Source organism: Aphis gossypii, chromosome 2, assembly GCF_020184175.1.
Source record: "Aphis gossypii isolate Hap1 chromosome 2, ASM2018417v2, whole genome shotgun sequence".
NCBI lineage: Eukaryota > Metazoa > Arthropoda > Insecta > Hemiptera > Aphididae > Aphis > Aphis gossypii.
In genome coordinates, this window is record NC_065531.1 from 81,117,373 (window position 1) to 81,133,040 (window position 15,668).

The following is a 15,668-nucleotide window of genomic DNA, read 5'->3' on the forward strand; positions in this document are numbered from 1 at the left end:
CAAAAATGGTCCTCCGCGCATCATTATAGTTATGTTGCGCGCATGAGTATAAACGTAAAATCGAAAACTTTGGAAGGCCATAACTCCGAAACTAAATGAGAGCGACAAATTCTGATTGCATCATCGTTCTTAACTCGATGAGATACATGAGTTTCGATAAAAAAAATTGAAAAAATCGCTTGGCCCCTAAACTAGATTTGTTCCGATAAATTTAATGTATTCACAATTCACATATACTATATATTTGCAGTGATATAATATTATTATGGCCAACAGTGGTATTATTAGGTAGATTGCGAATTCCGGGAGAAAAAAAAGCATTTCAAATATATAGATATCTTACTATATTGTATTTACGTTAGTATTTAGAGGATGGTGTAAGTATATCTGTATAGGTGCCAGGGATTTACTACTATATATTTATATTTTGATGGTATAGAATCGATTGATATAATCCGCACGGCTAACTGAAAAATGTATTATTTGTAATAAGATGATTTATAAATTTCAAATATGTGTAGCAATAACATTTTTAACAATATAATTACTTATATAATATATACAAAAATACAAATAATAAAATAGTATATTATAAATTAAAAATACTACAAAAACTATAATTTTTCTCTACGAACGATTGGTTCAAATAGGTCGCATTTTTCAAAACGATTTTTTTTAGCTATATCCAAAAATACATTATTCATAGTTTATATTAAACTATTGCAGAAAACCTTTTTTATTCGTATACATATCATACCGGACAATTATATAGATACAATTTACAGAATGTATGAAAATCCGTCAAATTATATAAATGTGCAATACATTGTGTGGAATATGCCAATATGTATGGCGTAAAAATAATAATAACAGTAAAAACTGTATATTTTATTTTAATGGACATAATACTCAGTGCTATAAGAACGAATTTTACGAGAAATTTTATTATATTCACGTGCAGCTTATAAAATATTTTGAGATGATTAAATTATTCATAGGTACATTAGAATATTATTTTATTGAATAATTAAAGATTCGTTTTTAATGACATGAATTTTAAATTAAAAATTTAAGTATAGAATTTTTAACTGACAAAAAAAGAAATTTTTGATGAAATTTAGTTATAATTTATAAGTATCTTTCTATATTCCTATCATTTAATTATTTCATAATGAAATCAAAAATATTTTCAATATGAGTAAATCATTTTTACGTACAGGAAAAGGTAACTGAGTAATAATAATATTTTTCATTAAGTTTTCAAAAATTAGTTAAAAATAAATAGTTCTTTATTTTTACAAGTTTCACTTATTCAATATTTTGTTGGATTGTTAATTATTTATATTATTAAGAACAATATTTTTGACATTTAACGAAGTAAAATATCATAATTTCAAAAACTTAGTCTTAAGATATATTTTGATATTTCGGTAGTAATATACTCGTAATATTAAAACAATTTAAATACCAAGGGGCAAGGACATAATAAGGATTTAACATTGATTTATTACACATTTTTGTATCTATTATATGACTTCAAACATTAATCCTATATTGTGTATTCATATTGCTTCCCTAGTGAATTTCATATCATGGGATTAATAAACATTCAAAGGTTATTATTGCATTCCATTAAATAATAGTCACTGTCTTTTCATAAAACGTATTGATTTTATAATCATGTGTTACATTTTATATTCTTTATTTATTCACTATTCTTTGTTCTCGGATAGTTTGTGTACTTAAGTACTTTATCTGACATTTTAGGTAGAACATATAAGTATTTTTTTGTTATATTTGATAGATATATACTATATATAGTATATAAAAATACTAGCAATGTCTAAATTAACTTAGAATTTGTCTAAATTGCATTTTATTGAAAACAATAAATTCTCAAACTTTATTTTTTTTAATAACAATTTTTGTTATAAATAAGAAGATTCTTATCATATACAAACAGTTTTTTTTTATAGATTTTACTATTAATCTTTCTGTAAAAAAATCTTATACAGTTATATTATTTTATATACCTCACGTGAGTATTTCTTACAGCTGTATAGGATTTAAACAATTAAATTAATGTTTGCATTGAAAAAGTTAGGTGTTGTATACATAGTCTAAACTTTTAATAGATACCTATGTGCTTGTAATACATAAGTACCTATTTGTTTTTTTTTTTAATTTTTAAGATATTTGGAAAATTCTTGGTCATATACTAAAAAAACCATAAAAATATTAAAATGAAATATTGGAAATGCAGTTTTAGTTGATATTTCAGATAAATAATATATTATATATATTCAAATTGTATACGAAATTGTAAACTTTTTATACATTAATTAGGCCAACTCTATTGAAATTTAAGTGTATGATTTACATTTATGTCATGAAATTGAGATTAACATTAAATTATTACTACCTATGTGTTTGGTATATTGATCATTGTAACCCAATTAAATTTCAACCTTGATAGGTACATATTATAATCATTAAGATTGGCCAATTTCCAATTATTAGTAGTCAGTTTTATTAATACAATTAAATATAGATATAGTAATGTTAATTTGTTATATCTAATAAGACTTGTATGACTAATGTGGACTAAAAAGTAGGTATGCGAGTATTCTAAGAATACACTTTCCGGTTTTAGTAGGTTTAAAAATATAATACTTGACATAAACCATAATATATTGTGTCATAATTAAATAGTATACATAAATGTACCTATTTAAACATTAAGTCCAAATGTCAATTAACTAATTAGTTTACTGATTTAGTAAATTGTTGATATTTTTATAAGTTTGTTTATTTTTACTGTCGTGTATTATTTTAATGAAAGCTATCAAAGCTAATTATCAATTTTGATTAAATGTATCTAATTTTGAAATACTTGAAATCCCTAAGTAATAATTAAAAAAACTAGCAACAGGAAATTGTATTATGATTAACTAAGAATATTGGTGATATTGGCTTATTACAGTTACAATTTTATTGTTGTATCATTGATTTTATATTATAAAATGGTTATATACATATATATAAGTGCATAGCATAGAGAGCGGTAGCTAGGGACATATCTGCTTTAATATCGACAAATCATCGGATTAAAGAAATAGTTCTGACTCTTCTTAGTATACTATAATAGTGATAACGTAAAGTTTTTAAAAATAATTTATTTTTGATTTTAAACCTGGTTGAATATAAGGAATATTATAATTATTATTAGGTAAAACTATTAAATTCTTCTATTTTCATAGACAGTAAGTAATCATACATATACAAAATAATAATTAAATTACTTATGGTTGTAGTTTGATTATAATTAAAAATACCATTGATATCATGTAAATTTAATTTTCTAGATGATTGTAATCATTTAAGTTATATTAATTGTTTGTTACATAAAGTTATCGTAATATACAATACAATTTTTGTTATAATAAAGCAAGTAGGTAGGTATATTACTTTCTATAATTATTTGAGTATACAGAGCAGGTAGGTAAAGTATTCTTACCTACAATTCTACAAACGATTCCATTTATCAACTGTGACTATAGGGTCACCTAAATAATGCTTAGTAGATTTTGTATGACTATAGTCTGTGTGTAGAATAAATTACTTTCTTGTGAAATAAATAAAACTTTTGACATTTAGCATATAATATATATACATCAACGTGAATGTTTAAATATATAATGTAGCTAACATAAATAATATTTTAGAATAATTTAATACATTTCGATATGCTTAAACTATAATAATATTATTTTATTAATACTATAGTTCTTACGATAGATTATTAAAAATAAAAAAATATTATAATATTTTAAATAATATTGATAAATCGTTATAGTTAATACGATTGTTTTTACTGCCACGCTCATATTAAAATATATACTGTTAAAATAATGAAAAAATTCATGAAAGAGCTATGTAGTAATTAAGCCAAACACAATATTATATTAAATAATATATATTATAAAATAACTAAGAATTAATTTTTTTACCTGAATATTAACTTTCTTTTTAAATAAATTTAATATAAGTGAATAATAAATAAAATAGTCCTTAATTTAAATAAAAATTATTCTACAATAACATTTATTTTTGTCATTAAAATCAATAGTCTTGCATAGCTTTGATAATTAATGATTTTTATTATTGATAAGTAATAACACGAGAAATATGAATCATGAATATTCTATTTACTCAATAACTATTTACATTTCATGTAACAGTTAAAATTACACCAAAATATGTTTAGAGTATAATTAGTATGTAAGGACATCTGTAGAAACGAAGAAATTATAAAAAATAAAAATAAATTGAACATATTTTTTTTTAAATTAAGTAATACATTATATATTTTCTATACATAATATTTTTATTTAAAACCTAAATTTCAAATAATGGACATTTTTTTATTTTGTTATTAAAAATAATTTTAGAATATTTATATTTATACTAAAAATAATTAATACTGAATATTAAATTTGAAAAATCGGATAAAGACATACACTTAAATATGAATTGATAAGATTTTTTTTGTCATTTTTAAAATATAGATATTTAAATATTAGTTTATCGTCTAATTAGACAGTTTTATTTCATATTTAATTTATTTTTTTGGATTATTAATTATATAACATCAGTTATGAGGCATACAATTTATATGTATACATCATCTTTATTATAGATTCTTTAATAATTATTGGCTTAGCATTAATTAGTAGGTAGTAGGTACCAAATACTAATATATTATTATGCTTGTTGATTTATCATATTTTATAAATTATAAAATGTCAAGTTCACATAAGGTTTAAGCAAAATTCGACATATTGTAATTATTTATTTAATGTTGTCCTTTATAATAATAAATTGCATCCATTTATTAAATTTAATCTGAGAATCGTCTATAACGAATACAAATCATTAGAATGGGTATCCTGCTGTGTTAATTTGAACAATTATAATAAATTCGTTTGGTAGACATCTTAAATATTGCCAGGAATTCTGAGTATGTATTAATTGTAAGTCTAAAAACTATTTGCCTTTCGTTTATAGTGAATTTACAAGTATTACTATTAGTTCGTGTATTTTTGAATTATTTTAATCTTACGTTTAATAATATATACATATTATAATAATAGTAAAAAAGAATAAACGACGTGGTTGGGATAATTCTTAATGGATTCTCATTAGTTTATTTTCATAACTTAAAAAAGTTTCAAGTTAGTTAAAAACCACACAAATTGATAAAAGGGTTTTGGAAGGGTAAAAAATAAATTTTTAATTTAAGTGATTAATATTGGTCTGGTCTCTAGAGGGTTTTGAAGTGTTTTAAACAAAATTTTAAAAGTTATACCAATATTTTCTAATAGCATGAATAATAAATCATATTAGTACAACATTTGCATATACATGAAGAAGGTAAAAATTCGTTATTTTTTTTAATTATTAAGTATAAATTTAAAAATAATACATAACTCTGACTTGATGGTAGGTTATGACTTAAATTACCATTAATTATTGTTATCTACAGGCAGGTTTAAAGGGATGCATTTTTTATTTTAATTTTTTGTTCATTTTAAAATCCCATAATACCGATAAACAATACAAAATTTAATGCTATACTTTATTCCTAAATTAAATATAAAAGCTTCTGCGTAAGTTTTTCTTATAGATATCTAAAAATATCAAAAATAAATACGAACAAATTATTTTTATATATATTTTACGTGAAATAAGAAATAATGTAAAATATGAGTTTTATTTTTCGTAAAAATTAGTCAAACTTATATCATATTACTAAAATATTAATAAAATATACAATAAAATATCCTTAGAAATATATGTTGTAAGACCGGTAAGGTTTTAACGAGCGAGTACCCCTGATAAGTTAAATTTTCATCCTAAATTATTTTATCAACATATATTGATTTGTTAATATTCTAATGTATTGTAATCATTGAGCTAGATTTCTTATAAAAAGCTAATAAAAAAAAATCGTCAAATTATAATTTGTCAATCAAACTATTATCAACGGATAAAATTAACGTGCTTTTTAAACGAATTTAGTCCATTGTGGATAGTAGATAGTTTTAAATAATCTTCAACTTAAATTTTTTTCATATGAAGCTGTGATTACTGGTGTAGTAAAAACTGTTGTGAAGTATGTGAAGTAGCAACTGATATACTTTTATAGCATCTTGTAGAGTTTAACGAGGAACATATTTTAACACGTTTAATTGTGTTATTTAATCAAAATTAAATCATCAATAACAAAGTTTGATATTTGAATTCCAATAATAATTCTGAACTATATGTCATTATCACGTTTGGGTGCCAAATTATTAACCCAGCATTTAAAGTCATATTACTGAAAATTATCGACCATCTCAGTCCAGATAAATTTTCGTTTACTTGATATATCATTTAATTTAAATTTAGTACATCTATTACAGTAACTTACTAAATGATGAGGAGTATTTGATACTTTACTATGCAATAAAGAGATTTTCTTATTTTTTTTTTTAGTTAATTAATGGTACATATAAGTGTATTTGATTTAAACTTTACATTTTTAGTAATACGAAAATATAATTAAATATCATTAAAACTTTTTTGGTATATTTTGAACAATTAAGTTTTTTTATTGGATTAATTAAAAAGACAATGTAATTTATTATTCTTAAAATTTCTCGAACAATTTCAATTTATTTTTACTAAATTTCATTAAGATGCCTTATTAACAATTGTTAAATAGTTCAATATTGAGATGACATTTCAGTACATATTTTTACTTATAATATTTTTTAATAATTACAATTTTCTATTTTAAAATACTAAAAATCGAAGAATATTTCTTAAATTATAAAAGATTGATAAAAATTCACTGATTCAATTGGTATGAAGTAATATTTATTGATTTAATTTTAATTAATGAATTGCGTTTTGAATCGTAATGTCTTATTTCCATCAAATAGTACGTTTTGGTTTATTTACCTAATTGATAAAGTTCATTTTACATTTTATATTCTTATATTATACCATAACTTACTTTTTTCTAGGAATTGTTGATTTCTATATATTAAGTTATATTTTAGATTCCGAGCCGAGCTATTAATATATTGATTGAATATGTTTATTTTCATTTATTTGTTTTTTTGTATTTGCTATTACCTTTTAAAGCAGTAAAATTCGATTTTCAACTTTGTGGATGGTTTTTAGAATAACAAATTGGTTTTATTTGGAACCCTTTAAAATACCGAGGAAAAAATAAATAATGAAAATCGAGAATTTAAATGCAAAACCAGTTTTAAACAAAATCGATTAAATTTAAATTAAGTTTGAAAAATTAATATAAGATCCTTATAAGTAATTTATATTGTAACCAAAATATCTAAAAAATATTTTGTAAACTTGTTTTTTTTTTATAGACGTTTGAAATTAAAATTTGGACGAAATTTGATATTTAAATAAATAATAACGACTTTAGTTATTTTATTATATTAATTCAATAATATTTTCTTTGGCGATTAGAAACTTTGAAATTTAATGTATAAATTATTAATTACTATAAGTAATATATATAGTAATATCATATCATATATTATATTATTATATAGAAATTATAATTGATCGTATTTATTTAGTTTAAAATCTATACAGTTTTACCATGTATACGAGTATAGTAAGATTATTTAAATAAATAAATAAAATTAACAACTTATAGTGTTAAACAGTAAGATAGTTATTATATTTTATACATATTATGGAATTTTCAAAACAACTATACAGATACATTTTATGCTATTGTCTGTTTTATTGTTTATATCATATTAATATAAAGTATAGTTATATTATATTACTATAAAAATAATTAGCAATATATTTATATGATAATAGGCTGACCGTCTCTGATCAGGATCGTCTTTCGTTTGTAATGGCTATTAAATTGAATTTAAATTTAACACATCTATTACAGTAAACTTAATGACGTAGTTAGGTTAGGTTCATAGTTTTATACTCGGTTTCTCTGTATAGCAAAACGGTTAACAACGTCCTTCTTTTTATAATTATAATTGATGTATGTATGTATCATGTATGATACTTTTAAAATAGTTCATTTTGAAATGTCACCCCTTTAGTTGTTTATATAATATAGCTTATGCGTTTTAAACTCTATAATCGGATCATATAGAATAATCCGAGTTAATTATTTGCTATTCAAAATTGTTATTTTAATTGTATTTATAATAATGATAATTGATTAGTATAATATTGATCTGATTGATAATTTTTTTTTATATACAATTGTATATACTATATAGGTATTTAAAAATCGGTTTTCCATTTTTTACTTAATGAACAAATTTTAAACGGTGTTCTATTTTGTAATAACTAATAACTTATTGGGTAAAAATAACATTTAATATTCACGTGCCTGTGTACTATAATATATCAAAAGTATGATATTTTAAAAACAAAATTAGAAAATCAAAAGTAAAGCTCGTACGCCAGTATCCTATTAATTTTAGGAAAATGTCTAAAACTTATAACATAATATATATTATGAAGAATTATAATAGCAAACAGATTAAGTACTTTCCTATTACTAATATTGTGTACTATAATTAAATTGTCGTTAGACTTTATTATACATATAGTTTATCGAAATAATGAATGAAAAATCGATCTAAATGCGTCAAGGGAGTAGAGACTGACGTAATTTTAAAGGTATTGTGCCCGTAACGGAAGGGTCAACAGACCACAACTGCATCTGAATTGAAAACCCCACGTGATTGAGTGAGTGGTGGTGGATGAGGCGGCGGAAGCGACGGCAATGGATTAATTTCGAACTGTTATTTTCGATATTTTGAAAATAAATAAATGAAAACTTGACGATTGTAATTTGTAAACCGGTAATAATCTACTTATCCTTTTTGCTCGGGAGCGGCAACAATACGTTTATTATCGAATTACTCGCTCCACACCTGCACAACGACGCTTACCCAGCAGCATCTCTTAAACAAATAACTCGACGTTCCAGGGCTGAGCGGTGGCGTCGAGCAATTAATTTTGAAATTATAAATTTCACCCGCTCCGGGACTAACGCACTCGACCGTCAAGGTCCACGTTTTCCATCGTTAATGCGTGTGGGACGGGGTGTATGGGATAACGCACGGTGCGTTGGCTAAATTTCGCGCGAAAAGAGGGTAAACGGGAAAAAAATGAGCTTATGCCCGCTCAAAAAATATAAAAATAAAGCTTTTGCCGCTCGTCCCACGCGAACGGTCGACCGGGACGCCGGCGCGGGTCGGGGGTTGCGCGGAACGAGTGAGCGAGCGGTCCGGTGGAGGGGAGAGACGTGACAGTTGCAGTGTTTGAGAGTTGGACTAGGGGACTAGGGGACGGGAAAAATTATCCCTGGACGAGGATGCGCGCGCACCGGTCGTGTCACCCGTGGCAACGGGAGGATCACGCCGCCACCGCAGCCGCAGCTTGAGGACGAGGCCCGACGGAGTGGCCGGGCGCGTGGTTAGCGTGGCGATGAGCGCGAGCGAGAAACGGACCGTGCGGGGTCGGGCGGCGGTAGCTGACGTGTCGCGCACGCCGCGTCTCTCCGACGGTCTCTCTCGCGGGCTAGCCGCCGTCCGCCCGCCACTTCCTCCCACTCCCCCCCAAACCGTCACCGGTCTGGCGATCACTCTCTCTCATGCCGCCGCTTCACCGGCAAACGCACCGACACACTCGCGCGCGCGCGCACCGTACCGCTCACCGCCGCCGACGACTGGCGCGCGCGGCAAACGCAATGATCCCAGCGCCGAGCTGTGCAGTACACACAGCGTAACGGTCGCGGCCAGGCGCCCACTTTACGTACGTTTCGGTCGCGCGCGCCACACGCACACGAGACACCGTCGCACACGAACTTTCGCGCGCGATCGACACGATCTTAATTCCAACCATCGTCGTGTCCATACAATACCGATTAACGGTAATTACGACGATATCGTAACAACAATAATTAGTAATTATCCGTTGTTGTTAATCGCGTCGACCTCCCCTACCCACCGCACGGTTCACCGGCGTTTTTTTTTTGGCGAGGCGGAAACGGTTTACATCGGCGGCGACAACGACGACGATCACCCGGCACCGTCAAACGATAATAATATCGTAGTGTATCGTCTAGAAAATCGTCTTTTGCCGGCCGGTCGCTGTGGGGCGAACGCGACACAACCGGCCTGTCGCGGCGATATGTGACGCGACATCGCAGCAGACACACGTGCGCCCGTGCGCGCGTGTTTCTTCCGGTCTGCGCGCCTGCACAACGTCCGTTTTCTAAGACCGTGGGTACGGTAACAATAATAATATTATCATTGTCATTATTGCGTTGCACGTGCTATATAGTCCATATATTTAAGCAGTATATATAGTATTATTGATAGTACCTAAACAGTATTCGCGGACTGCGTGCATTTGCGGTGTTATTGTTTTGTTTCCGTTGTACCTTTGCGGCGGTAAAAGAAAAAAAAAGTCTTCATTAGTCGTCACGCATCGCCGTTATGCGGCTGTGGCCGTCCAACCACGTCCACCGACATCCACGCGCCGGTCGTGGCGCCGCCGCCGGCGATACCGGCGTCCGTCGTTGCGCCGGCCACAACCACGGCGGTCGTTGTCCGTCCGTCGCTGCAGCAATCGTACCACCACGTGTCGCTCGCCGATTGCAGTCTTTCCGCGCCTATTAGACGTTCACAAGTAGGAATCTCATTTTTATAGCACTTTTTTTACGTTTGAAAATTTGACGTAACGTCGGCAATACGAAAAAAACATCCATTTTTAAGCAGGACGAACAAACAATGAAAATAACTTAAAATTGTCAATAATGAAACAAATTTTAAACATTTTAGGCTATAGCAAATTTTATTTTGGAAAACATTGTATGAATTATTAATGTTTTGCCACATTTATGTTTTTACAAGCTTAAATAGGAGATTTTATAATGGAGGCTTTTTAATGATATATTGTCTTGTTATATATTTTTAATGATATAGAAGGCATTTCACAAATCAATATAGTAGTTAACACCAGGAGGTTTTATTTGTTATTTTTCATTAATTAATAATTATACAATAGATAAATTAGTTAAGTAATAGATTTTAAAGGAGATAATCCGAGTACTTCAAGACCTCAAAATAATAAATTAGGTACAAGTGGTTTTTTCGATGTTAACAATTTCGTAGTGATCGCGACGTTTGAAAAATTTGCGAGGGGGTAGGTTAACGGATTATCTATCTTATGTAGGAATGTAGGTTCGTCTCGGTACGTTTTCTTCTATCACAAGGGACTACTACGGTGTAAGGTTACCTTGTTCAGTTATAGCTTGATGACGTCGTAGAATATATGACACGTTTTTTTAATACTCCGAACACATGTATAAGTTAAACTCGTATCAGTTGCATCCCTATATTACAGTAACATATTTATCTACAGCAAGATTAAATATATATGTACTAAAAACATAACAAATTTTTTAATACTTAAGTCGTTGGGAATATTATCATATATACCATAAATAGTGGTTGTTTTTATAGTTTTCCTTACACTTAAATGATTTAAAAGTTATAATGCATCGTAAAATATTATGTAGGTATATCACCAATTTACCGTAAAAAGCAAAACGAATGAATAATAAATCGATTTACCATATACGAGTCTAAATAATACTAACAATATTTTATTGTTACAATATTACTCCATTTTTTTTTTCAAATTTAATTAATTAATCATTTGATTAATGATTCATAGTTTCCAACTTTTCCTACGTTTTATAGTGCTATAGTTAAGTCAATATTTAAAATTAGTTATAGAATTATATGTAATATACATATTATATTACTTATTTAAATTATGTTTTAAGTATAGGTATATTCAATATAAACACGGTAACTTAAAAAAATATGTTTAATATTATGCTATTCTTTTATATGATATATTATATATTTGAATAAAATAATTATTATTTAAAAATAAAATATAATATATTAAATGATTAATGAAATGTGCAATGCATTCGAAATCACTATGAATAAAACATGTGTAATAACAATATTATTTTATAGATAAGCACTATCTTCATGCATGATTATCACCTAGGTCAATGTGTAGGTATTTTCTTATTATTTATATAATAACAAAATAAGAAATATGTAATATTAGAGCCTTCATATGTTTATTACTACTAATAAATTAAATATAAATTAAATTATAGTACGTTTTCATTAACAATAATTTTTATCGAACAGTATATTAATATTAATGGTACCTATTATAATTTGCGATGCCAATATAAATTTTATTGTTTTTAAGTTATATGTATTTTTATGAATATAATATAGGTACTCTACAGTTTGAAATTGGAATACATTTTCATCAATAAACATTATTATTATTATACATAACTGTCTGATTTTGCATAAAAAACCATATATATATATATAAATAATAAATATATCAAAACCATAATAAATAATATTTACATCTCGAAAAAAAGATTAAATATAGGCATAAGAGGTTGGTGGGTTACTGACACAGTTCTTTCATTGATGTCAATTTTTCACGGATTTCTCAACTGAGTAATTTAAGAAATTACATTTCATCTAGAGTTTTATCTGCATCTAATTTTTAGTCTGTAAAGAATTTGATTAGAATTTGTTGAGCATTAATTCTATTGCTCTCTTAAGAAATCAAATCGAAGTAATAATAATAACAGTAATAATAAAAAATATCACTAATATAAAGTATAAACTAAAATAATGAAATAAATTTGTTATTATAAATTTCGTTATTAAAATATATATACTTGTAGTTCATACTATATGTTTTGTTATCTGAAGCAGGTAGCTATAATGCTATGTGTATCATATATTTATATATGACTAAGCTTATTATTGATGTATTGAACATACACATATTTTCTAAGTTATAATATACAATTTTTATGGATAAGATGTTAGATAACACATTATTTCAAGTATTATTTTTGGTGAAAAGTCTTTATTTTAGTTTTATGCATAGTTTCTTTTTATTTTACGTACTGCCAATAATTATATACTGTTTATATTTTTGTATATCTTTTTCTTTTTAAAGTCTAACCTTAGGCCTTGTCTTCTGCGAATATAGATACTACCATAGTACCATTAATCTCTCTTTAACACCAGTGTCTTCATATAGAAATACCCGTTGTACTGGTTGCAAATCCAATAAATTTTTCTATGTATGTCTTTGGTGTTCCTCTTTCTTCGAGATTATTGATTCTTCCTTCCATTATGTTGGCTATGAAAGGGTTATGTCTTGTTAAATGGTCCATGAGTTGTTTCTTTCTTAATCTAATGATAGATATACTTTATTCTTTTATTTAAATTTGGAGAATTTCTGCATTACTTAACCTTTCAATCTAAATAATACGAAATGATAAAAATAATAATAATAATAATAATAATAATAATAATAGTCTTTGATATGTCCACATTTTTATTCCTTAATATATTTTAACTTACCTAGTTAGTTATAAGACTTAATTTAATTAGATTATTAATATTAGGATATGTGATGTCAGTTTAAATTTTTTTAAATTCAAAAGTAAATATTTTTTATACAATTCTTTTTAGACGATAAAACTGTTTATTGTACGTTAAACTTTAAGTTCTAAAAATAAGAAAAAAATATGATATGAAATTAAAATTAAAATTTTAAATAAAATAAATTTGAATTAGTTTAATTTATTAAAAGAAAAAACTGCAATTTATTTTAGTATAGTTGTTTACAAGACTCAAAATAAAACATAAAAATATTTGTATTTTTTGATATTTTTTCGCAATTAATTGTTATCAGTTATTTATTTTAATTTAAGCACAGATTACATACTATTCTGTCTAAAAAACATTATCGGATTGAAAACCGAAACTTAAAAAAGGTTGTTGATAACTTGCTAGAGTGTTAGAATAAGTGCTTAACTAATATGAAAACTAATTTTCCTTGCCAATAGTTTTTATAAGTTTGTTAGACATTTACTTTAAAGGTCTAACGGTTCGACGTACACATATTATTGAAAGAACGTTAATAGCTCAGTTCACACAATATTCTAATTAAAATACCGATATGTTTTCGTGTTTGAATAAATTTAGACTTACCGAAGTATTTGATAAAAAATTCAGAATAAAGTATAAGAATAATATTTTTTAGTGAATTTTTTGAGATTGAAAATGCCTTTTTTAATGCCTTTTTAGTGCATTAAATTTACCATACAATTAATAAAATTTTATTATTTTATTTTATTATGATTGAAATTATCTTCTAATTTTTTAATGATTGGGAAATGATGGGAATTATATATTTATAAATATATATTTTATTATTAAAATATACTATAAAACAGCTACATTTATTTTTTTATTATTCAATTTTGTTAGCTAAATATTTGTATAAGCGATTAATTATTAGTGTGCTTGAAAAATATATCATAAGAAAAAACTAAATTAATTTTATGTTAAAAAAATATAACCACAGTAAAAAGTGTATGATATTTATGACAAAATTACTGATTGATCTTTGAAGAGATAAATGGTATTAATATTTCTGAAGTGGGTGTATTTTAAAGTATAGCTTTAATGTTATAATGGTATGTTTAAAGAGTACAGATTAAGGAGTAAGTGAAGAGTGAAAATGGGCCGAGAGGTGATGACAAAAGTCACAAATAAATATAAAATATAATATTTTTTATTGTGGTGGATCCAACTCAATTTCATCATTTTTTAATCATCAACATTTATTAATATAGGGAATAAATTTAATAATAGTTATGTTATAATAGCGAGGGACTGACATAATATTATTAACATTCTAATAAATATTAAATAAATTTATATTCTAAAAAAACATTTTAAATAATTCAATATTTACCTTAATGTCCTTATATTAAATTCTGGATTATGTGTAATATAAATTAAGTTTTCTTTACATATACGTAATTAAATTAAAAATTTTATTTGAAAAAAAATAATGCAGATGTATTTATGATTCTGAATAGAGTGATGAATGTATTGATTCTAACGTGTATGTGTGTAATTTTTTGTTTTTGTGTCTATGTACACTATAACTTGTCGAAATAATGATTCAATTTAAAACTTCAGGGGTGGTTTCCGGTGGTAAAGTGAATATCCTTGGTACATTATAGAGGTCAAAAGTCGGAAGTTTTTAGCAGTTTTTAAAACAATTGGGAAAAACCACAAAAAGTGATGGAAAAACAGGAATTTTTACGTAAAACCAGTTTTCAATAAAATCGATTTTTTTTATATTTTGTTACTCAAAAATGTATCACTGTAAATACTCAAAATTATCACAAAATTTTATGTATTAACGTTATCTATACTTGTAAACTATACAAATTTTCTTTATTATTTGCGCTATTTAAAGAAAACTAAAATTTTTGATTTTTTGAAGTATTTTTTTTTTAAATGTCGATAAATAATTTTGAACCCCCCCCCCAAAAAAAAAAAAAAAATTACTTAATTTAATACAATGTTTCTTATAAGTTGTTCTTATTACAGTTAAAAAAAAAAAAATCAAAAATTCGTTAGTCACAATAATTTTTATAATTTTTATAA

The 15,668-nt window shown here is 26.3% G+C and overlaps 1 protein-coding gene across 5 annotated transcripts in view; it reads left to right on the top strand.

Annotated features, from left to right (window-relative positions):
• The first annotated feature begins 9,819 nt into the window (after positions 1-9,819).
• Positions 9,820-15,668, top strand: part of LOC114121361 (cGMP-specific 3',5'-cyclic phosphodiesterase) — an 83,026-nt gene continuing 77,177 nt past the window's right edge. For 2 of the 5 annotated variants that reach the window (XM_027983655.2, XM_027983660.2), the window contains exon 1: positions 9,821-10,761. The gene's annotated coding sequence lies outside the window, so the exon portion shown is untranslated. Of the gene's footprint in view, positions 10,762-15,668 lie in introns of all 5 variants that reach the window. The other 3 variants (XM_050199269.1, XM_027983657.2, XM_027983656.2) reach the window with 3 other exon arrangements.